Here is a 26,356-nt window from a genome sequence, read left to right on the forward strand (position 1 = left end):
TTTTGCCTATGGATGTCCAGTTGCTCTGGCACCATTTGCCGAAAAGACTATTTATTCTTCTTCAGTTGAACTACTTTTGCACCTTTGTTAACAGCATATTGAGCTTAATTGTGTTGGTTACTTATTCTGTTCCATTGGTCTATATTCCACATATATATGCATTGGCACCACACTATCTTGATTATTATGGCCATATAGAAAGTCTTAATTTTGGATAGAATTATTCCTCCAACTTTATTACACTTTTTAAAAATTGTTTTAACCACTCTAGGGCCTCTGCCTTTCTATATAAATTTTAAAATAAGCTTGTTTATGTCTACAAAAAAATTTTGTTGGAATTTTGATAATATTTGCATAAAACATATGGATAAATCTGAAGGGGATTGACATTTTTACTCTGTTGAGTCTTTCAATCCCTGAATATACTATGTCTATTTATGCAGGTCTTCTTTTTTTCATTACTGTTTTGTAATTTTAGCATATGAATTTGTACATGTTTTAAGTTTATGCTAAGTATTTAATTTTATTTGGAGTGACTATAAATAGTTTTTATTTTTAATTTAACTTTCTACACATTCATTTGTTAATATATAGAAATGCAGTTGATATATAGGTGTTGATTTTGTATCCTGCAACCTTTCCAAACTTACATATTAGTTCTACAGTTTTTTTGCAGACTTGGGATTTTCTGCAAAGACAATTCTGTCATCTATAAATAAGGGCAATTTTATTTCTTCCTTCCCAATATGTATGCTCTTTATTTCTTGTTTTATTGCAGTGGCTAGGACTTCCAGTATGATGGTGAACAAGAGTGCTTATTGTGGAAAACTAGCTTCTGTTCTCCAGAGCCAAAATACATAATGCCAATACAGAGTTTTGGTATAAGGAAGAAAGGTAGTTTCTTACCTTGCCAGGCAAAGGAGGCTACAGCAGGCTAGTATCTCCAAGACTGCAAGCTGGCCTAGGGTAAAAAGCTAAATGGTTTTACAGTAAAATATAGAATCTGGACAGTTTCAACAAGAATCTGGTATGTGTTGCCAACTGAGTATGTCATGTCGTCAAGGTATTCCCATGACTGGCACTGGCACCAGCCATCTGAGCCTTGTTACTAAGTATACCTTGAGGTCAGCAAGATAGTGATATTGGTATGGAGTTCTTGGAACAAAAGACTCTGCAGAAAAACAAATGAAGGGAAGGGAGAGCTTCAAGAATGAGAAAAAGAAAAATTTGTAGTTTAAAGTTAAGGCTTGCTGAAACATTAGTGTGGTCATCTTAATTTCCATCCATGTTTATATTTCTATAAGCAATTTCATGCTGAGACTAAAAATCCTTGCTTTGTTTCCAATCGTAGAAAGAAAGCATTCAATCTTTCACCATTATGATGTTAGTTGTAGTTTTTATGTGTATGTGTAGCTTTTTTTATTTGTTTTTGTTTTGTTTTGTTTTATGGATGCTCCTTATCAGGCTGAGGTAATTCTCTTTCATTCTTAACTTGCTGAAAGTTTTTGCCATGAAATTTGTTGGACTTTGTCAAATGCTTTTTCTGCATCAATTGGCAGGATCGTATGATTTTTCTTCTTTGGGTTGCTGACATGGCGGACTGTACAGATTGATTTTGAATGTAGTTATTTTATAATTATTATGCCTAATAGCTATTGAACACTTACATCCTTATCTCATTTAAACCTTGCAACAGTCATGTGGAACAGATACTATTATTATCAGCCTGATTGTACACATAGAAAAATAAGCTCAGAGAGGTTAAATGACTTGGGGCAAATTGGGGAATTGAACCCAGGACTGGTTCATACCATTTCTTCTGTACTCTCAGTCTGCTCACCTCCCTATAGGTGTTGATCAGAAATTCCTTAGAATATGAGCTTCCACCATTGTGTAAATAAACAGGAGAACTTGACTATACTAAGTAGGCTTTTAAGATAAGGATCCTCTCTCTCCTTTCATGTTCTTAAATTTGAACAATGTTCTTTTTTCTGGGGTCATCAAAACTAGTGTTGAATCAGGGCCAAAGTTCTTAGAAATGCCTTCTTGGGAACCATGGGGTGGGTGAGGGTAGCAGGAGATAATAATGATTAAGCCCAGTTTTTCTAAGTTCCAAGATCAGCATTGTAAGGGTGGCTGTCAGAGCCTCCCACCCCAGAAATGATACTGCCTATCAAGCTGCCCTTAAAAGTATTAATGTGTATGCAAAATCCATCTGACATTCTCCTTTAGTGACTTCTGGGCTCTCTGGTGACTCAGACGGGATTTTCACAGCAGAGTGAGAAAAGCATCTTCATGCAATTTCTTTCTCCAAATGATTAAATTAAACATCTTTCCCTGGTTTGGGTTTTTTTTTTTTTTTTTCATTTTTTTTTCTCGAGTAAACAACCCCAGGATTTTTTTTTTTTCTCTAATCTCGTTATTACTATACCACAGACAAGAAAGCCATTTGACACAAACACTTTGGGAACAGAATTTACAGTGTTTATTAGATTTCCTTTTGTTTTCTTGGTTAATCCAAATAAACATTTCTCTCCTCTTTTAAAGGAAAAAAGTGTCTGGGGCCAAAGTTTTTATACTCTCTCTCTCAATCTTTCTCTCTCTGTCCCTTTCAATCTCAGTCTCTCTTCCTCCTTCCCACTCCCTCTCCCTCTCTTTTTTCTCTCTTTTCCCAACCTCTGACCCCTACCTCCTGAATCTCACAAGTTCTGCTTCCTTAACTCAGAGTTTTCTTTTTAACTTTTAGATAGAAACTTCAGAGAAAGCCACATTTCAGCTTCTCCAGTTCTTCTTCTCCCAAAAATGCCTCTAATGACTATGATTTGTGCTATATTGCTCAGTAGCTTAAAATTTTGTACTTACCTTCCTTCTCCTCAAAAGCTCTGACCTCCACCAATTCAATAGCAGTATGTGGTCATTTCACCTTCAAGGGTCAGAAAAGGGGGGTCATTTTTTGTTTTTTCCCTTCAGTAAGCCCAAAGCCTGAGAGATTTTCCTTGAACTATCTGAGGGCCAAGGAAAATTTGCATCTGAGGGCCTTAGCCAGTTGAATAAGCTACCATATGTTTACCTAAAGGAGAAGTAAGAAAAATAAATAAATCATGCTCCAGTATCCAGTTGTCTGTGATCCAAATTCTATGGAAGAAAAAGGACCCTTTTCTGGAAAAAATAATTGGGGAAGGCCAGAGCTACCATTAAGCATTGGCAAAGCAAAGAGCTGCCTTTCAGAGACTAATAACCACCTCTCCTACTTACTCATCAAGTCAGAATTTAGATCCCCTTTTCTCCTACTTACTCATTGAGTCAGAATTTAGATCCTTTTTTCTCTCAGTTACAAAGGGTGGACAAGGAAATTTGGGGGAAATGGAAAAGCACATTGACTGTCATTTTCCTAGGAGTGGAAACGACCTGAGCAGGTATGGCCAAGGGGAGTAGGGGAGAGATTTTAGGGGCACAGGATTTTGAGCCTATGAAAGGGATCCATCAAAAATCACCTTGTTAAAAAAAAATCACCTTGTAGCAAGAGGAAGACCTCAGGGAAGGGAGCCTGAGGCCTTTCAAAGGCTACTGTGACCATATTACAAAATTGATTCAGGCTTACTTTAGGCAGTCTCTAATCCCAAATATTGTGTCCTCCTTGGTCAAATGCTACTGCTTGCCAGGTACAGATGATTCTCCAGACCTGTTTTTTTTTTTCTTTAAGACAACAAGAGAGAGAACACTAGCAGGGGGAGGGGGAGTGGGAGAGGGAGAAGCAGGCTCCCATGGAGCAAGAAGCCTGACGTGGGGCTTGATCCCAGGACTCTGGGATCATGACCTGAGCCAAAGGCAGACACTTAACATCTGAGCCACCCAGGCACCCCTGATTCTCCAAACCTGTTTAGAAGTATTGGTATTTCCTGGCCTACATGACTACTATAGATTATCTTTCTATCACAGAGAAGAGGTCTCTATGGAACAGCAATATGTGATTGAGTGGACCTTTAACTGCCAGGACATTTTGAAAGACAAGAACACATTTCCCAGTCACCATTAGTCAATATCCTCTTTATTGCTGGGAGACACAGAAATTTATTGTTGGAGACACAGAAATGTGTCTCCAAGTGCTGATGCCTGAAGCACAATGACTAGTCTGGACTAGGCCGGGCTGGGCTGGATTAGATTAGACTAGAGCAGAGATAAGCATTATAAGGTATTCATAACACTAACGTTGGCTAGGATATCATCATCTCCTTCATTCCATTCACCTCTATCCCTCCAATTATGAAAATAATGGGCAGAAGGTAGCTAAAATACACTTGGAGTTGGCCAAGAAAAAGATAAGATGCAAAAATGAAGTGTGTGTTTTTGGAAAAGGGGAAAAAATAGAGAGAATGACAGGCCATCAAACAGGAAGAGGCTCAGGGCTTAAGACATTGCCTTTTGCTAGAGACAGGAATTGACACCTAGTTTCCAAAAAGTTTGAGTAACAGATGAATTCGGTGATTGGAGAATGTTGGCTCAGAGATCAAGTGAAAAATAACCAACCTGATGAGGAACAATCTTCTACAGCATGAGTTGTCCTTAGGAGGTGAATTATACAAAAATTCTTCTAGAGCAGAAATACCCCTGGGATACTGCAATTTAAATAACGACCAGCCATTATTTATTGAGCTCCTACTATATGTCCATGCTTGATTGGGGTAATAAGATACTAGACCATGAAGTCATGATCCAGAGGTGGAATTTCAATCACAATCCAATGTAGTCACCAACCCCCAGTCACTGTGTTCAGTCCTGGGGATTTCGCAGTGAATAAAGTATTATGGTCTCTAAAGATAGCTATGTGTTTGCCAAAAGCCTTTCCTTCTTTTTCTCATGCACATAACTAGACTACATTCCCCTTCTTTATAGTTAGAGGTGGTGATATGATTGAGTTCCAGCAAACAGAAAGTGAACAGAAGTTAATATGTGCCACTTAACCAACTTAACCTATGAAAAGCACCTGAGGTGTATGATCTTCTTTCTTCTTTCTCCTCCACCATTAGTGGGCTGGATATGGACTCTCAAGAGGACATTGGAAGCCACATGTTAAAGATGCTAGCACCTCTGTCAGCCTGGGTCCTGAATGATTTCATGAAACAGAATACATAATACTAGTACCCACCCTACCAACATCAACTGGACTTTATATGAATGAGAAATGGACTACTTCCTTAAACTATTGAGACTGAGATTTGGGGATTTGTCTCTTACTGAAACTAGAATTATATCAATTCCCAAGTTTTTGCCTCTAGGGAGCTTGCAGCCTAGTGGGTATACAACAGAGGAATGTCCGGAGTCCTAGGGAAACAGAAGAAGGAATGATCAACTTGGTCAAGAATAATAGCAGAAGATATCACATAGACTCTAACATTCGAGCTGAGTACTGAAGGGGAAAAAGATTCCCCACAAGAGACAGTGAGTCACCTTGAGGGCAGTATATGCAAAGGCCCCCCAAATGAGAGAACTCAAGTTGAATATAGCTGAAGAACAGAAGGCAAAAGGGTTGGGGGAGGTCCATAGGGATTCAAGCACTGGTGAGATATGAAAAATTCCAGACCACTATGTGACCTATGTGATACCAGGCATCAGTATATTTGAAAAGGTTTGGAGTGGGCCAGCATGAGATAGTCTCCTTCATGATACCAGTCCCAGCCAATTCCCAGATAGAAAGACAAAGGGCCAAAAAATGAGGACTGTAACCTCAGTTCTTATTATTGGTAGGACTGCATTTCTTGACTCCTGTTCTGCACCCCATCCTGCAACATTCTTACCCCTATCCACCAGAGAAGAAGCCCAGTGAGTGGTCTTGCCTTCACCCCTCCCATTCACAGAAGTTGCTCTTCTGGGCAATAATCCACAGGCTGTCCTCTGCAGCTGTAAACCATGAACACCTTCCAGGAGGATAGATCCCAAGAGCCAGGAGTCGAAGGGGAAGAGCAGCCACCTGCATGTTTGGTTGTGTCTGATTAATTTCAAATGAATATTCCAATGCTTCATATGTTCCTGGACAGATCTCCAACATCCTGCAATTAGCCTTAAATGGATATGCTCCACACAGGAAGATGGAATGCAAGTGACTCTGATCTGAGGGTATAGACAAACAAGTGAAACTGTAGACTGAACTGCAAGGGAACTTTAAGATCACTCCGGTTCAAATGCCTTGTGTAACAGATGAGAAAACTGAGGTTCAAGGAGGGGTCATGGCTTGCCTTATGTCACAGAGTGAGTCAGTAGCACAGATAGGACCTCCAGGTCTCAACTCCCAGCCCAGTGCTCTTTCCAGAATACTCATCAAGCCTTCAGACCAGTTGGGAGAATGCTGAAAGTTACTGATTAAGGAAAGAGTGGGTGGATCCAAGGCAGGGAAGCTTAACATCCAGCCAAAATGTTACAGACAAGGGTCAGTCATATGTTTTCTTGTATAGTCTTTCCATTGGGTTGCAGGAGTCTGGGAACAACAGGCAGAGGAAAAATTAATTTGAACCTGTGCCTGCTCCACTTTGTAGAGGAAGGAGACCGTTGCCTCTGAGATCTGATTTGAAGGGTACTGAGGAGGCTCTTCTGTCCCAGATGATCTTCCTCCTCAGGCTGCTATTTCAGGTAAGTATCGCCCTTCTTGAAGGCTGCCTTTTAAAAACCCCTGAAGAGAAAATACTGGAGACTGTTTCCAACCCCTAAAATTTTAGTATGTATTGGGTATATATTTGATTTCCAGAGGGTCTATCAATTCATATTGCAAGTTCAGGAAGCTAGGCTGTGTGCACACCTCACTCCTAATCACTGCCATCAAAAGGTCTCACTAATCATGCCCTTGAACTTGACACACAAGGAGTCCTCCATTTACCTCTTTCTGCACCTGGCTTCAGGACAATCACTCCTGCTCCTGGTCCCTGAGGTTGGTATAGTGGGTGAAAGCTTATAAAGCTCCCTCCTTGTAACTTGTAAGGCAGGTAAAAACAGACAGTCTCATGCTCCTCATTGTACAAAGAGGTAACCTGCGGCCCAGAGAAATTAAATGGCTTGCTCAAAATCACATAAACAAGAGAGCTATCTGGAACTCAAGTGTTCTTTCTCAAAATCATGCCTTCTTTCTACATTGATATTTCCCAAAACGTTCTCCACAGAGCATAAGTTGATTGAGAATTATGTTAATAGAAAGAGGGATCTATGATCTAATAAATCATTTACTTCATTTTCTACTTCTTTTATGTTGATACACTAGGAACATCAGTATATTAGAGATTCAGAGATGTGATCTATATAACCCAGGTTTTCCAAAAGATATTTATGAATAAGAAGAGCGCACATTAATTGAGTATTTACAATATCAGGCCTCATGCTTAGTATTTTACCAATAGTAGCTTATTCTACCCACTAACCATTCTTATGATCTTTGTGTTGTGCTTGTCCCCATTTTATCAATGATGAGACCGAGGCCCAGGGAGATAAAATGACTTTCTGAAGTTTACATAGTAGACACACAACCAAGGAAGCTCTTAAATCCAGCTGTCTGACTCTATGCAATATTTATCTACTGAAATTTTCTCCCTACAAGCCCTCTTTACACCCCCACAGAACTAGCCTTTTGAAGAATCCATCTGGGGAATGTAATTTCCCCATTCACCAATCTCTTAACCATAACCTCACCTTATTCTTACTGCCTCAGCTCTCAACACCCAGAATCACCCAGAAAAGGTGTTACTTTCAGTCACTGTGCCAAGAACCTAGCTGGAAAATAAGACAGATATTTGGCTACAGGGAGAGAAAGAAAGGTATAGAGAGCATGAACACGGTGCCAGGAAAGTCACCAGAGGCACAGCCCTGAAAGATAAGACAGGGGGATATCAACAACCAAATAGACCTTTTTCACAGTTTTGCTCTACATGCTCTATATGCTCAGAGGAAGAATCATAACAGAATTCTCAATCAAACTCATCTCCTCTCTACCCACTGAGGTAACTTAAGTAGAATATATCCACCATGAGGCTGCTGATTGCAATGCCAGGGAAATGGACCAAGGAAGGCCAGTTCAAATGAAGGCAACAACTGGAACCACAGTGTAGTGATTCTGCTACTGCATGTGTGCACACACGTACCCATGCACACACAGGTGCACACACAGATTTATAGTGCCAAAAAGACTGGCTAACAAGGTCAATTCAGTGAACCAGTCAACATAACGGAAAGAAAAAAAGTAAGTCAAAGGATGTACTTGACTAAACTGGTCAGTCAATTCACTGCATTCTGTCAGGAGGAAAGCTCCAAAAGACACAGCTCAGTTGTCTTTGGGGACATGAAGAGCAATAATGAAGCACAGAACCCAGGGAAAGAGAGGTGAATTGCAACACAAAGAATGAGGTTAAAAGGGAAAGTTTTTCAACCATAAAGAGATGTCCAAATGGCTCCTTGAAAGCAATTTCACAAAGAGAAGACAATGGAAAATTTTCAGTAGAGAAACAAACTGGGAGAAAAATATTTGCAATGCATACAACAGGATGAGTTGATATCCCTCTTATTTTTATTTTTTTATTTTATTTTTTTAAATTTTTTATTTTTTATAAACATATATTTTTATCCCCAGGGGTACAGGTCTGTGAATCACCAGGTTTACACACTTCACAGCACTCATCAAATCACATACCCTCCCTCTTATTTTTAAAGGCTTTTACAACTTGATATGAAAAAGATGACTCATGTAATAGAAAAGGAGCAAAGATTATGAACAGGTGAATCATAGCAGAAAATCTTAACTTGCTTATTCAGATTATCAACAGAAAGTGTACCAGAATGCATATGGCAAAGCCACATGTGACAATGCAAAGTGCCTTCACTTAATATCACAAGGAAATACGTTTTACCTTTGAGTATAAAAATAAAAACTTAAGGGGCACCTGGGTGGCTCAGTGGGTTAAAGCCTCTGCCTTCGGCTCGGGCCGTGATCCCGGGGTCTTGGGATCGAGCCCCATATCGGGCTCTCTGCTCAGCAGGGAGCCTGCTTCCCTCTTTCTCTCTCTCTCTCTCTCTCTGCCTGCCTCTCTGCCTGCATGTGATCTCTGTCTGTCAAATAAATAAATAAATAAAAATAAAAACTTAAGAGATTGTTAGTATTCAATATTGGTGAGTACCCTCACACATTGCTGGTGGGAATGTGAATTGATCAAACTTTTTGTATTATGGCAGTGGTTCAAAAAATCTTAAATACACATGCCCTTTAGCTCAGCATTTTCATGGCAGGGAATATAATTTGTAGAATTGCAAGTACAAGCTTATATGGACTATAAAGCAGCATTATGTATAATGGCATAAAAGATGGAAACAACATAATATCCATCAATAAGGTGATGGTAAAATAAAGTACATCCATTTAACAGAATACTCTGTAGTTTTTTTTTTAATGCATTATATCTATAGTACTGACCAGAGGAGAAATGTCCATAAGGTATTGGCAAGTAGACATTGATTGTTAGAATAATGTATATAGTGTGGTCTCATTTTTGCAAACCACAAAAGGGGGGAAGCCTGTGTGTTTATGTGTGTTTGTGCAGATAGAACAGTATGGAAATGCACACATCAAGCTGATAATACTGACCTCATTAGGAGGATAATTGGAAATTTGGAGGAAGAAGAAGATGGGAAATAACTCTTTTTTCCCCTCATATACCACTTTACTTTTTGTTACAATGAAACACATTATGTTTTTGAAGTAAAAAAAATCAGTGTTTCTATTTAATATGGAGGAAAGATCACCTTTTTTTGGTCAGCAGAAATTAAAAATACTTAAAGGCTTGTTCCACATTTAATACCCCAAGGTCTATTAGGAAACAACAGATGGCACTTACCCACTCTTAGAACCATTCTGTGCAAATCCAAGAGAAAGAATCCTTTCTCCCCACTGATTAGAAAGTCTGTCACAGTGGAAGCTGGGCTCTTGGGAAACTATGTTGTGGAATCCAGGTCAAAGGCCAGTGCTAATGTCCATGGACAGATGACAGGGTGTATGTTCATGGCACGGGTTGTGTGACTACAACTGAATGATTTAAAACACACACACACACACACAGAGAGAGACAAAAACTGGTTTCTTATGTGTCTCAAAACCAGCTCTAATGACATTTCCCAAAAAGGAAGTCTAAAATGTTTGAACAGTAGCAGCTACTCTGGTGTAGGTGGGTAAGCAAGTAAGGTCATGACTTAAAAGGCCAATACTCAACCACTTCAAAGTCGTTCTCATCTGTTGGTGTTAAAGTGTTCTGCTGACTTGATATAAAAAGCACTAAATGCATTCTCATTTTATGGGCACACCAATTCTTCTCAGTGCAATAAATACCTAACCCTGGATATTTATACGTTTATCTCCACCTTGAAGGGAATGGCTTCAACTGTTTCTGGTGACATAATGGAGGGTTATCCCGTTGGTACCAGCATTCTCAGGGTCCTGAGCCCTGCACAGTGAAAATTGACCTTATATGGAAAGCTCAAAAGATGGTGTCATGCCTGTTTCTACTACCCACACTACTGAGAGAGGCCTTTTTGAGTGCCTCTTTACTATGTGCCAGACATTGTGTCAGGTGGCAACAAAATCATCTCACCAAGATCTTCAGTAAGTTGCCTAAGGCCACAAGGCTAGTATGATTTGGAGCTAGAGACTGAAACCAGTCTGATTCAAAAGCCCTTTGTTCTTAAGCTCTTTGTTATAAGCCCTAAAGAGCCAAAGTGGTTCTCCAGCTTCAGCTCTTGGTCCTCTTTATTTCTTGATTCATCCATTATTTCATAGAATAGTCCTACTGAATTTAATGAGCACCTACTATGTGTAAGGCACTGTGCTGAAGATACAGAGAAAAATGAGATAGCATTCTCATCCTTGAGAAACTTACATTACATTGTAGGATATAAATAAGCAGCCACGAGTGTAATGTAGCAGGACAACATAATATATACCAGGAGCCAGGGATGCTTGGGAGCATGTATGAGAAAACTCCAGTCCTGACTGGCAGCAAGGGAAGACAGCTGTTTTAGGTCCAGAGAAGACTTGATTGGAACGAGACCATCTCAACATGTCTAAAGGTCTGTCATAGATTCTGATTTATTTTTTAAAGATTTTAGTTATTTATTTGACAGAGAGGGATCACAAGTAGAACGAGAGGAAAGCAGGGGGGCGGGGAAGCAGGCTCCCTGCTGAGCAGAGAGCCCATGTGGGACTCAATCCCAGGACTCTGAGATCATGACCTGAGCTGAAGGCAGAGGCTTAACCCACTGAGCCACCCAGGTGCCCCACAGATCCTGATTTCTTAAGCACTTTAGTTAGATCTAGAAATTATAAGATATAGGAAAGTTCCTAAAGGAGGAAAAGATGAAGAAATCCATGTGAAAAGAGCACAGTCTTCCTTTTCTTAAGAAATAAAAAAAAAGGTGAGAAAATGTTAAGTTCCAGAAATTAGTATGATGTGGTCACTCACTAGAAACTTCCACTAACGCAATTAGAAATAAAAGCAAAGCACTTGATGAATTGCCAGCAGGACAAAACCATTAGAGCACAGAAGTTGCTCGAACTGCTTGAAATACACAAACAGGGAACTGGGGGGTCAGCTCTTTGACATCTGATGTGTGTGAGAAAGATTCTGTATAACACAGAGTAAGTACTATCTAGGGTAGATTATTTGCAGTTTATTGTGATAAAAGGAACTGAATATATCTCTGAATGTATGTTTCCTTAAACCCTACTTCATATTACCTCTTCTTAAGAAGACACAGAATATTGAAAGACAACAATTGATGCTGTTATTTCAAAAAAAGGTTTTCTTTCATAGGGTAAAGAGAGGTTAGGTCATGTTAATCTAGCTTCTTTTAGTTTCACCTCAGAAGATGACTGTGGGGAGGGTCTAAATGCACAAAGCCTTCAAGATGGCTTAGGTTAATGATTGTTACTGAGGAGACTAAGGGTGTGGGTGTGGGCTCATTAGACATAGCTAGGTATAGGGAAAAAAAAGAAAAAAGAACCAGCTACATCCTGCCATTAGCTCAGTGGATACCAGCTTTATGAAAATGGTGCACCATCAACCCCTAGACTAAGGATTCAAACAAGTGACAACTTGGATCCATAGCTCATGTGGAAAACTTTTTGTTCATCCACTGCATCAGGGGATCTTCTCTGGAGGAGCTAAACGACCTGATTGGATTTGCAGTTCAGTTCCTAGCAGGCTTGTTCTGTCATTCTAAACAAAATGGGGGGCGGGGGGTGGATGTTGGAAATAGTCAACATATACCAGTTATCTATTGCTGTGTAACAAATCATACAAAACCTTCATGATTTAAAACCACCAGCATTTATTTGGCTCATAATTCTGTGGGTCTCCTGGTGGCTCACTGGACTAGGATTAGAGTAAGGCAAGCAATGTGCCTAGGGCACAGAATTTAAGGAGCCACTCACTCTTGGGGTAATGCAACTGTCAAACCTGTACTTGTATGATTCTGAGAGTGAGTGCCTCCTTAAATTTTATGTCCTAGGCACTTGCCTTATCCTGGTGCTAGTTTTGATGATTCTTCTGAACTAAGCAATTGGGGTGATCTCTCTTGTGTTCTTTTATGCTATGCTATAGTGATGAGGTCATGAGTCAACTAACAGCTTAATGATCAAGGACAACCTCACTCACGTGTCTAACATTTTGTAGGCTCATGACTGGGGCAAAGCAGTGGGTGTACTGGGCTTCCATATACAACTTTATTCAGCAGGCTGACACAAGCTTCTTCATCTAGTGTTCTTGATAGATTGTTATAGGCAGTGAAAGCAAGCAAGCCCCACATGGGAAGAATTTTCAAGTCTCTGCTTGTATTGCATGTGCTACTGCCCAAATAGCCAAAGCAAATCATACAACCAACCCCAGAGTGAGTGTGGAAGGAGATTTTATGAGGGCATGCAACAGGAAGATATGAACAAATTAGGTGCCTTACTACACCACAACTCCCAGAGGTCAATTACAGAAATGGAAGAGAATGGTTGTAATGAACAGATGAACTGAGTAATTTGTAACCAGGAAAGGACAAGAGAAGGATTCTTTCCAAGCTGCCTCAGCCAGTCAGCAATGAACTTCCTCCCTGAATAAGTGAAATTGAATTGATGAAATATATGCATGTCTTAGAGTTTCAAAAATGGATTTCCCAAGGACATGTCTCACGTATGACTTGTTTCCAAAATATCTACCCGATAAGAACCCCGAGAAGGACACCTTCAACACTCCTATAGGCACAGAAGAGATTAAAGATTCTATCCATGTAATTCCTCCTCTGAAAGAAGTTGTGAATCCTTATTTTAGAGGAAAAGCAAGCTTAACTCCTATGCCTAAATACATAAATACCATTTTGCCATTGGATATAAGGACTACTTGTGTTTGAAACACAACTGCTCTCCAAATCCACATCTAATTGCATCAAGAAAGGTCACCATTTTCCTAATTGGCCATGGGTAGAATTAGGCAAATAAACTAATAAAAAGAAATATCTGGACATTTGCTACTCATTTGACCTCATCTCTTATTTAGCTAACCTATTCCAATATCTGTCTGGAACTTGGAGCCTGACACAGCCAACAACATTGCCCCAAATCTCTCTCCAAGCAACTTTACAGACATTTTTAAATGAGGGAAGATATTTTGTTCTGTCTTGGGATCTCTAAAGAGCAGAGTTCTGAGGAGCATGGTCCTTGCCTGCTAGGAGCTTTCATTCAAACACAAACACTGATGTGTGCAAAAAGGAGGACAAGGAAACAGTTGGATCACCTTACATGGTGTGCAAGATTATCCCAAGACAAGTACATTGGAGCAAGTGTCAAAGTCATCAAGTGTTTGTTCTGAAAAGTGTCAGCAGTCTCAGTCACTCGTTCTTCCCTAGAAATCATTCCAGACACGAAGGATCTGAGAGGTTCATTTTAACTTGGTGGAATCCAGGAAGCGCATTATTCACTGGTGAGATGAGCTGACTGTGTTTTAGCCATTGACAATTATTCCCCAGGGATATCATCAAAATACAGCTGTTGGAGTAATTATGGGAAAATACATTTACACACAGGTGAGATGTGTCACCTTGAGGTGAAAGACCATGCAGCTGAGTTAGGGCTTTTTCGTGAGTAAGCACTGGAGGCTTGTTCGAAGAAACCCCCAAGCAGTTGGCATGACAAAGATCTGAAACAGTAATGGGAGCACTAGGGAATGTCTCAGACCTTACACCACACAGCTTGCTCAAGAGGTGGATCAGTTCCACCAAGAGCCAGCTAATTTTCTAAAAGACTGGGTATTTTCCTGCCATTATTTAGAAGCAACTTTTCCCTTTCACCGAATTTTTACTGTAAATGAGAAAGATAAATAGGCCCTTTCAAAACTGAAGGCGATTAATTCCAGCATACAAAGTTTCCAAAACTGTTTCCATGACCTTCCCTATCATCCCTAACAACATTGCTCATTCTAGGACAAAACATTCATTTAAAGAGCAATGTCCTACATCTGCTCTTTGGGTGCTCACACTGGTTTAATAGGCTTTGGTGGAGTTGCTACTCAGTTTTATTTATTTGACAGAGAGAGATTACATGTAGGCAGAGAGGAAAGCAGAGAGAGAAGAGGAGGAAGCAGGCTCCCTGTTGAGCAGAGAGCCCGATGTGGGACTCGATCCCAGGACCCTGGGATCATGACCCGAGCCGAAGGCAGCAGTTCCACCCACTGAGCCACCCAGGCGCCCCGCTACTCAGTTTTGAAATGCAATTGGTTTTGGTACCAATTGGGTGTGGAGGAAGGTAAAACTACTAGGGCATTAGACTTTATCAAGATAATGTTCTTGGGGCGCTCTCAGTGGAGAGCCTGCTTCTGCCTCTCTCTCTCTCTCTGCCTGCCTCTCAGCCTACTTGTGATCTCTGTCAAACAAATGGATAAAATCTTTTAAAAAAAAAAGATAATGTTCTTTTAGGCTATTCTTTGGGAAGAAGAAATGTCTCTGGGTTGTAGCATGACTGCATGAGGGCAGATGATGCAGGGTTTGAGGATTAGGCAAAGGAGTTTGGGCTGAGTTTACCCCTCCCAGACATACTCTCTACTCCATTTATACTGATTATCTTATTGTTGCCCCAACTCCAATGTTTCTCACCCTTATATTTTCTAGGCTATTTCTCTACCTGGATTTTGTCTATCAAAATCCTAATAAGGGGCATCTGGGTGGCTCAGTCGGTTAAGCATCTGCCTTTGGCTCAAGTCATGATCCCGGGGTCCTGGGATTGAGCCCCAAGTTTGGCTCTCTGCTCAGTAGGGAGCCTGCTTCTCCCTCCTTCTGCCGGCTGCTCTGCCAGCTTGTTCTCCCTCCCTCTTTTTCTCTCTCTGTCAAATAATTAAATAAAATCTTTTTAAAAAATTCAAAATCCTAATAAGTTTTTGAGGTCTAGATCAAGTCCCATATTCTCAGAAAATTTTTCACTGCACAGACTAAGGATATCTGTCCCTCTTCATAATCAGTAGCACCCACACCAGCATTTGGCTATATACCTCTTGTATTGCTCTATGTCTGTCTCTTAAGTATTAACCTTGCCTCCCTAACTGGATTGTAAGATCTTGTTGCTCATGAACTACTTTCCCTTCTATACACACACAGTGCCCAGAGGAGCATCTTGTACATAGCAGACAGTAAATATTAATTATCCATGTGCCAGTAGAGGTCATTGGAGCGTCTTAAGAAGGTAGGTAGGCTCTTAATGAGAACAAAGGCCTCAGAGTTGTTCTGAGGAAAACTGAAGGAAACAAAACATAACAGATTGCTTCTATCACTAATAAATCATATCCTAGCACAATTAGCTAAATTGGTTCACCCTACATGTAGAAATTGTAGAGAGGTGGATACTTTGAAGGAAGGTGAAGACTTCTGTTTTATTTGTCCATATGTACATGCAGTCATTTTGGTCAGATAATCAACTAAGTGATTGGGGTTTATGGACTATTATTTCCTGATTTTCAGCCAGTGGTTATAACATCAGACACTTTTAATCCCAGTGGTTTGACCATAGAGCCAAGATATCCAAGAAGAATGATTAGTGTCACCACAGTCAAGATGATAAAGTGGGGGAGATTAAAAAAAAAAAAAAAAAACCCTGAACTGAGAAATCAGGAAAGCCAAGTTCAAGTTTAGTCCCAAGTCTTACCTGGGCAGTTGATGAACTGGCCACTTCATCTCTTTGATTCTGAGTTTCCTTATCTATAAAAATATGATCAATAGCCCAAAAAGGCTGTAAGATGAGAAAGAATCATTGCATCCTAAAACTGGCTGAGACATGGTTTGAACATACAGCAGGGAAATTCCTCCACCAGTTCTGGCTGCACCACAGCTAGAGCCCACCAAGTGCAGCTGATAGGCATCAGGAACAGTCTGCTGCCATAGGGTTCATTAAGCTGACAAGGCCAGGCACACCATGCCTTATGAACCCAAGCTGTGTTGAAACCCAAGCCAGTGTTTAACTTCTCACTATCTTCAGTTCACCCTCATGTCATCCAAGTCTCATGGAAGGGGATGTTCTTTTCAAGCAAGGACTTTTATTGAATGTCATAAATATGAGCTCTTACCCCACCTCAGAGCTTTCAGGTTTGGTGTTGCTTAAAACACTTCTTTTTTAGGGAAAAATTCAGATGCTCTTCAATTGCACAAACTGTGTTTTATCACTGTTTATGTGCTGAGGAAACAGAGGGATGAAGATGAATTACTTTGGTCAGAGAAGAGTATACACACACACACACACACACACACGGGAAAACCACTATTAACAACCTACAGACAATGTTAACTGAATGAATGGGTTGAGCCAGCATTTTAAAAACTCACACTGTTGGGGTCCCTGGGTAGCTCAGTGGGTTAAGCCTCTGCCTTCACTCAGGTCATGATCTCAGGGTCCTGGGATCAAGCCCCACATCTGGCTCTCTGCCCAACAGGGAGCCTGCTTCCCCCTTCCCTCTATGCCTGTCTCTCTGCCTATCTATGATCTCTGTCAAATAAATAAATAAAATATTAAAAAAAAACTCACCCTGTTATTCATTTAACAAATGCTTTCATGAGTAGATACTTTATCAGGAATTATGCTAAGTGCTTCTTGAGAAGGTAACAAAGTAGTGTTCTTTCATCCATCTCCATCCAGGACTCTCTCCCTCATTCAAACTGCCTCTGCCAGATGCCATGATGAAATGCTGGGGGAGGTTAGGGCTATAGTTTAACCTCCTTGGGCCTCTAAATCAAAACCTTACAATTAATGCCAGGGTAACACATCCTAGAGGGTAAATCATCACACTGCAGTCTTCCCACAATTTCTTAGTCATCAGAGGCAAGGTGCACAAATTTATGAAAAAGACACAGACTAAAAACAAATTGGGAAAAGTACATGAAAATGATACTAAGAATGTAAACAAGGGAGAACAAAAAATAGCCATGAAAATCACATTAGCCTCAAAAAGGTCAGATCAGTCAAATTTTCCATGAGCTTTCATTGACTATATGATACTACTTTTCCCAGCCAAGGTTGGTGTTATTGGATCTCCAAGGCTCTAAGCTACCTTGGGGAGGCCCAGAGGAACCATCAGGGAGGTAGAAACTCCCAAATGGAATCAATATTGGTTTCTAAGAATAAGAAAGGGAATCTTCAGCATGGATGCGGTAATTATTTGTTTAATGGTCCAACAGTAGGTACTGGGGGAATCTAAAATGAAATAATGTTTATCCCCAGACTGAATGGAATATAACAACTTGTTATCCAAAGGTAGGTAACACTTAGAAATCCAGATAAGAAGTCAATATCCAGGAAATATGTTGGCAGATATCAGGGCCCCATCCATTGGGTTTGGGATTTATGACAGGATTCCTGTCCCATGAAGATACAGACAAAGTAGAACTGGAGGTATGAGATTATAAAGCAAGACAAAATGAATAATTGGGAAATAAGGCCACAGGGCTGTAAGAGCTAGAACACAAGGTCAGGGCTTCCTTAAAACATGGTTAACCTAATGTCTTTTCCCAGAGTATGAGACAAGGAGACTATTCATCTTACTTGACCAAGGCTAGCTTTGGTCCTTGAGAGTAGCGGTAGCTGAAGCCTGCAAAGGGAATTAAGTAGCTTCAACTCTGGGAAAAGAATATCTAGGCTCAGAAGCAGACAGCCATTTGATATTTAGAGTCCTGCCCTCTGCTAGGAAACTAGTAAGAAGAATTAAACCAAGATTTTATTGGCTGCATTAATCTTTTCCATAACACATTTACATCTCAATCCCAACTAAGAAATAAGCAGAGTGTCCATGTAGATATGTTTCTGGGTGGAGTTGGGGGTACAGGTGTAGAGAACAAGAAGAAACCTAGTGTACCTAAATGTCACCCAGTCTAGGGGTCCCAGAGATAAAAATTGCCTCTTTTGTATGAAGGAGGCACCTGAATTTTTCACCTGGATTGCATTTTGAGACTATAGGCTGAGAAGATAGACCTTCGTAGAGTTGAATGCACCTGCCTATCTCTGTAGCAGAAAGGGAAGGCATGAAGCAGAGGGTAATGTCCACCCACAAAGTGAAAAGCAATCACCTGAGGCCTATCTGGATTTGGATTTTTCACATTAGGAGTCAGAAACAATTGACCAGAAGCCGTTACATAAGAAGTCATAAATTTTACAACTTGGCTCCATATTTGCTATTTGTGCTCATTCTCCTGTAGTGATCAGCCTTTAAACCCCTAGAGTAGGGGTCAGATAACTTTTTTCTACAAAATACCAGATAGTAAATATCTCAGACATTACAGGCCATATACTGACTCTTGTAATAACTACTCACCTCTGCCATTAGAATGCAAAAGATGTCATAGAAAATATGCAAACCAATGGGTATGGCTAGCTTCCCAAAAAAACCTGTGCTTACAGAAACAGACAGGAGCCCCAGGTACAGGCAGAGAAATAGAGTTTGCCAACCCCCACTGTAGGCTGCTCTAGACCCTCAATGAACCATTGGGCTTATCATTAGAAACATCCACAGGGACAAGGGGCCAAGGGAGATCGCTATCAACTCTGCAACCGGGTTTAGGGAGAAAGAGTCCACGTTGGAAAAAGAAACAAGGACGTTGGGCCCAGCTACTGCAAGGAAAGACAGGATCTCAGAAGGCAGACCTGGCAAGTAGATGAGACACTAATGCTGAGTGGTGGAATTCCTTGTGTGGTTTTCTCTAGTAGCACCTCCCATGGTACCTCTCAATCACAATACACAACTCCATCCTCTACTTGTTCACATGGCCACTTCTAGAAAGGAAAAGAACGTAAACCAAAGCAAAGTGAAGGAAGAAAGTGAGCTCATGGGAACTTGGAAACAAAGAAGTCTGACTTCTCATTGAAACAACTCGGGCAAGGAAAAGTCTGAGAGTGCCTGGAATCCTGGTATAGAGCTTTTAGTCCTATAGAGAGATTTGAAAAAGCAGGTCACAGTTCTAGCAGTTAAAGGAGTAACTAACTCCCTTCTCCTCTCTAACTCCCCATGTCCTCCATGCTATTTGTTATGGGGAAAATTGGAAGGGGAGGTGAACCATGAGAGACTATGGACTCTAAAAAACAATCTGAGGGGTTTGAAGTGGCGGGGGGTGGGAGGTTGGGGTACCAGGTGGTGGGTATTATAGAGGACACAGATTGCATGGAGCACTGGGTATGGTGAAAAAATAATGAATACTGTTATGCTGAAAATAAATAAAAAATAAATTTTAAAAAACATTAAAAAAATAAAGGAGTAACTAACAGTCATTAAAAGAACTCTTTTGAGGTCTGAATTGGACCTTAAACTTTTCTGAGTGTACAAGTGTTACACTCTGTCCTTCAGGACTCTCAGGGACCAACAAGTGTGGGAACCAACTCTGAACTACACTTAAAATAGATATATGTGGGTGAAGCAACATATACATACGCTTAGAGATAGTCTATTAGGACATTTTTCTCAACTGTGCCCTGCAAATAACATCCGGATCCTAGACACATAGCCAAATTTTGTAGAAGCCAACAATAATTCCCACAGGAACAAAAAAGGTCTGTTTCTTACTGTGTCTTCTGACATCCTTACAGATACTTAAAGGTGAGGGCACTTAGAAGACAAAAGATTTGTTATCCCAAGGACCAAAGGTTACAATGGGATAACAACCCCAACCGTAGTCAGCTCCAGGTCAAAATGATCTGATCCCGCTTCTTCTGAACTCCCTCCAGACAGAGAAAGGCACACCCAGGAAGACTGTTCCAACTTAGTCACAACCATGGGGTAAGCCAACTAAGTAACTTCGAGAAGGGGGGAAGGGAGGTTTACAAAAACACACCCTCAAGCATGTGCGTTCACTCTAGAGCCAAAATGAATCTGAAGAAGAAACAACTCTTTATTTTCCATTTAGTTCTCATTAGGTTTTCTCTCTTTTGTTGTGTGAGCAGAAGACAGTCTCCTTGGTGAATAAGTCTTGAAACAGAATCTAGACAGAACTCATGAATCAGACATGATGGAAAATCAGTGACTCCAATTCATTAACCCAGGACCATGACCCCTCAGTGGCAGAGACCCAGAAATTCTGCTCTCTTGGTTTATGGGGCCATCTGATTAAGTTGGGACAATTTAGAAACTGAACCTTTTCAAATACACTCAGCTTGATCATGCTCCTGTAGATTTGTCCTCATTCTAAAGAGACTCCACCTACTGCAAGCTTGTTTGCACAATCAGAGGCATGCTTGTTTACATTATAAACTGTATTTTAAATATGGCTCTTCTTACACAAGACCATATCCACAAAAATAGTCAACTGTTTCAATTGAACTGACCAGAAACAATTTAGGTCTCTTCTACCTGCTAATTGAGATTTAACTTGTAGTACTGTTTGCACATTGAAATGACCTAAAGTAAAAAGTATTTAATGATAAGAACCAATTCAATGACAATTTACCATAAGGTCTGCATTTTAAGTCAAAATGAACATCTTCTCCTCCTTCTTCTCTTTCTACTTCTTCCCTCTGTCAAAAAACTAACAAATCAGAATGGGTAACCAGTTTTCAGACATTAATTTTGATAATTAATTACTTTGATATCAATTAAAAACTTGTGACTTTAATCAAAGAGAGTTCTAGTTTATTAGTGTAAATTATATTTGTAGTTGTAATTTCACTCTGTCATTTTGGCGGAGGGTCAGAATTGGGGCATGGCCTGTAACATGTGGTTGGGAAAAACAGGCAAATGTCTATCTCTTGGTTGATACATCATGGCTCCTCCATATAATGGCTGGTCTTCAGATTTCCTCAAGGAGAGTCAACCCTTTACCTTCTGGACTCACTGGTCAGGAAAAATTTGTTTGTCATTTTCTATTCAATGACCATCCTCAGAGCTGTTCTGGTGACTGATTCTATGGCAGCCTTCACTTGGCTTTGACCCCTTTACTGACTTTGGGTTCTCAGACTAAGTTTTAGATCATGGCCTAAAGAACTCTGACTCCTAACTGGGTGGGCCCCTGGACTGATTTCTCCTGGAAACTTCCTTGGATGTGCTAATTTCTAACCTGAAACTATGGCTCTAACATTGGCTCACAGATCTCTCTACCTTATCTCTGATATCTTCATTGGGGAAAAGATTTATCTTCTAAGACTTAGCATGAGAAAGGTGTTAGGTTCTATATTGAAATGTGGCCAATAGGTTAATTCTCAGTTTTTTTGTGCACAGAAGAAAACATCATGCTCTTAAGTTACTGTTAAAAGTATAGAGTGTTGTGGCACCTGGGTGGCTCAGTTGTTAAGCAACTGCCTTTGGCTCAGGTTATGATCCCAGGATCCTGGGATTGAGCCCTACATTGGGCTCCTTGTTCAGTGGGAAGCCTGCTTCTCCCTCTTCCACTCCCCCTGCTTATGTTCCCTCTTTAGCTGTGTCTCTCTCTGTCAAATAAATAAATAAAATCTTTTTTTAAAAAAATTATACAGTGTTTAATATTTTTTCATGTGTCTGCTAGCCATTTGTATGTCTTCTTTGGAGAAGTGTCTGTTCATGTCTTCTGCCTATTTTTTGACATGATTATCTGTTTTTGGGGTGTAGAATTTGAGGAGTTCTTTATAGATCTTGGATATCAGCCCTTTGTATGTAGTGTCATCTGTAAATATCTTCTCCCATTCTGTAGGTTGCCTCTTTGTTTTGTTGACTATTTCCTTTGCTGTGTGGAAGTTTTTATCTTGATGAATTCCCAAAAGTTCATTTTTGCTTTTGCTTCCTTTGCCTTTGGAGATGTGTCTTAAAAAGTTGCTGTGGCCAATGTTGAAGAGGTTACTGCCTATGTTCTTCTCTAGGATTTTGATGAATTCCTGTCTCACATTGAGGTCTTTCATCCATTGAGAGTTTATCTTTGTGTATGGTGTAAGAGAATGCCCACGTTTCATTCTTCTATCATAGCTGTCCAATTTGCACTACTGGGTATTTACCCCAAAGATACAGATGTAGTGAAAATAGGGGCCATATGTACCCCAATATTCATTGCAGCAATGTCCACAATCACCAAACTGTGGAAAGAGCCAAGATGCCCTTCAACAGACAAATGGATAAAGAAGATATGGTCCATATACACAATGGAATATTACTCAGCCATCAGAAAGGATGAATATCCAACTTTTGTATCAACATGGACAGGACTGGAGGAGATTATGCTGAGTGAAATAAGTCAAACAGAGAAAGTCAATTATCATATGGTTTCACTTACTTGTGGAGTGTAGGAATAATATGGAGAGCATTAGGAGAAAGAAAGGAAAAGTGAATTGGGTCAAATTGGAGGGGGAAATGAACCATGAGAGACTGTGGACTCTGAGAAACAAACTGAGGTTTTTGGAGGGAGAGGGTGAGGGGATGGGTGAGCCTGGTGGTTGGTATTAAGGAGGGCATGTATTGCATGGAGCACTGGGTGTGGTACATCAACATGAATCTTGGAACACTGAAAAAATAAAATAAAATTTAAAAAGTAAATAAATTAATCAAAAATTTTTAAAAGTATACAGTGTTATAAGGTGTTACTCCAGAAGAAGAAGTAAGCTTAATTTGTGGCAAGAGAGATTTGGTCCTGACAACAAAAGTTCTTTCTTCTATAGTCTGGAGTTCCCTACTATAAAGTAGGGATTGGAATGCCAGTTTTGCTTGGTTGTGGTTAAGATTAAAGCCAAGTGAGACCACTGTATAGACTGTGGCTGAATACATGTTTCAATCCAATCAATATTTATTGAAAGCCTACCACGTGCCAGATACCAGGATTACAAAGATGTAAAGAAGAAATTTTCGGTTGGTCAGTAAAGTATTTACATACAGTATGGTCAACGGAATGCTGTGAGAGTTCAGAGGAGAAAGAACAACTAATAACTTGGAGAGTGGGAGGGGCTGGGATGCATATAATTTTGGCAGTCAGAGAGGAAATGGGGTAGACTACTCTAAGAAGGTGGGGGGTTACCTCAGGAGTGTATTCCAAACACAAGAAATGCTTTGAAGCAGGGCAAGGCCTGATTAAAATCGTTAATGACACTAAGCACTTGAAAAATGTATAGCGTGTCCCTCCATATGTAATTCAAAATAAAAATGATGCATAAGGAAGTAAAACTAAATTCTGCATTTCCCCAAGAGATAATAAATAATAATAAACATTTACATGGTGCTTACTGTGTTCCAGGCACTGTTGTAATCACTTTACTTTTGACTCCTGTAATCTTTAGGACAATCCTGTGGGACAGATACCATTTTTACGCCCCATTTTATAGATGAAGAAACTGAAGCACATAGAGGTTAAGTTGCCCAAGGTTCCCACCGTTAATAAGCAACAGTCAGGATTTTGAACCTGGCTTATATCCTTAATTGTTATGCTATACAGCCTCTTCAAGATGACATGCCTCTCTTTCTCACTGTCCTTCTGCCTCTCTCCCTCCATCAGTCTTTCCTTTCTTCCTTCTCTCTTTCCTTCCTCTCTTTCTTCTGAGACATCAAATATCAGCAATAAAAAATCAGTAATACTGACCCTTATATTGGTTTTTCTTTTCCTAACATAACTTTAGACTTCGTACAAATGTATGCTTGCTTCTCAAACTGGAATGAGTGTCATTTAGCTACTGAGGGTATATGAATTTAGAAGCTACACAAGGTCCATCTTCTTGAAGCATCAATTTTAGTCAGGCATATATAATTATATGGAACTAGAATTTACTGAGCACTTAATAGGAGTCCAGCATTTAGGCCACAATACAACTACATGAGGGGAATAATATTTTTATCCTTACTTTAGTGATGAGGAAAGTGAGACTTACAGAGACAAAGTGACTTGTCCAAGGTCATAGCTAATAAGCAATAGAAATAGCCTAATTTGAAGGCTAAATTGAACCAATGCCGAGTGCTCATCACTACCATATCCCACTTCTTTAAAGCACAAATATAGTAGAAAGCACAATTCACCTACATATATAACATTTTTAAGAAGTGTCAAACTTGAAGCCAACTGTTTTAGGCTACAACAACTTTCGACACCTCTGCTAGGGTAAAAATTCAATGTCCTCAGCCAGCCACTGTGGCTGCTATGAAAATGAAAAGTCTTACCCCAAAGTTTACACAACTAGGATTGGATAAGACTGGCAGATCCAACGGGCCCCATTCATATTAACTAATGGAGACTATCTCGTGAGCATCTAATCCTGGTTCCCTGTCTCAGTCAGGCTTTCAACAAGAAACAGATGGCACATTCAAATCAGGAGAATTGGAGAGAGGTTGAATTAAGGGGCTATCCCCAACCCCGGCATCACTGAGAGATAATTGACACATAAAAGGGGCTATTTATATAAAAGTGAATGGGATATAGGGGACCCATAATGGATAGCGCAGTAGTCCAGAGCTAGGAGTAACAAAGCTATCACTAACCCTAATCCTCTTCAGGCACAAGACAAACAGTGGTTTCTGGAAGGCAGAGGAGGGAGGTGTGGAGAAGGCCACTGGTGGAGGGATACAACCACCTCCAGGAAACTTCACAAGGAAAAGCCAAGGCAATCAAGACTCTGACCTCATGCTCCTCATTCCCTCTGACCTCCTGGGGGAGTTTCCTATTAGCCAAACCCTGTCACATGCCAGAGGGCAAGAGGGCTGCTTGATGTAATCCATACAGTTCAAATTACAGAGGGCAGAGAGCAGGGAGGAAAGGGGTGAAGAGGAGACTTGGAAAGGGCAAATAGAAGATATCCAGCTCAGTTCCCCAGTGACAGTGCTGTGGCCACGGAGAACTACCAGAAGGTCTTGTTACCCCTCTCTGCTGACACCATGCAGACTCCACAGAAGTGGCCTCCCAGAGATCAGTCTAGCCCTTAGATGTTAAAATTCACAGTGTATCAGTTAAGATATGTATAGCTGCTCTAACACATATTCTCCAGGCTCTGGGTAGCCTAGCAAAGTAAAAGTATTTCAAAGGCCAATGGGAGTGTTCCTGGATGTGCAAGTGTCCCATGGGGGGCCTCAGTTCCCTTTATCTCATGCTTGGTCCTTCAGAGTTCCCTCCATTCAGCCAATAGACAGGGAGGTAGACTAAAGTTGCTGCTTCTTAACCACTCTGGCCAGAAAATGACACAAAGCAATTCCTCTAACATTGAATTGGTGAGATGGGGCAGGAAATGCCATTCCTAGAGGAAAGCCACTACCCAACAGCAACCCTCCAACAAAGAATAGAAACAGGAGTCTTTGGGGACTGTGTATAGACACACTTTTGCAGACTGATGCAAACTTAAATCCTTTATACAGAACAGTCAACTATCCTACTGACCATTTGATCAAGTGGTCACTGTAGGCTCTTACATGGTAAGTGCTGTGTGGAAGAGAAATGACGTATCAAGCATGGTAAGTGCCCTTAAAAGACTCAGAGTATTTGCAGAGGCATCCAGGTAAAAAAGCTAAATTGAATCCATCATTCAGCTGTTTCCCCCATTCCTCATGCTTGATGCCATGGAAACGTAAATGTATGGATGGTTGATTTGAGTTAGTCTTTTTTTTCCCCCCCTAGATTGTGCCCTCTCTAAACAGACTCCAATAATTCTGTCCTTCTGGTTAAAACGGGTCCATCACTTCTGTTAAACTGCCAGTAAACCATTTGACTCTTCAGAAAATATAGTCGAGCATTTTCTCTGTAACTGTGGCAACAGACTTGGGTCCCCTAATCACTACAGACTAGCCCTGTCTTCCCCTCTCAGTATCCTCGGGCCATTCATTTAATCCCAAGGAATAGTTATTAAGGAGCCTAATTTTATTATCTCATGAAAAGAAAAGAATTCCAATTAGTTATGTGTAATTTTACC

The sequence above is a fragment of the Mustela nigripes genome, chromosome X, assembly GCF_022355385.1.
Source record: "Mustela nigripes isolate SB6536 chromosome X, MUSNIG.SB6536, whole genome shotgun sequence".
NCBI classification, from domain to species: domain Eukaryota; kingdom Metazoa; phylum Chordata; class Mammalia; order Carnivora; family Mustelidae; genus Mustela; species Mustela nigripes.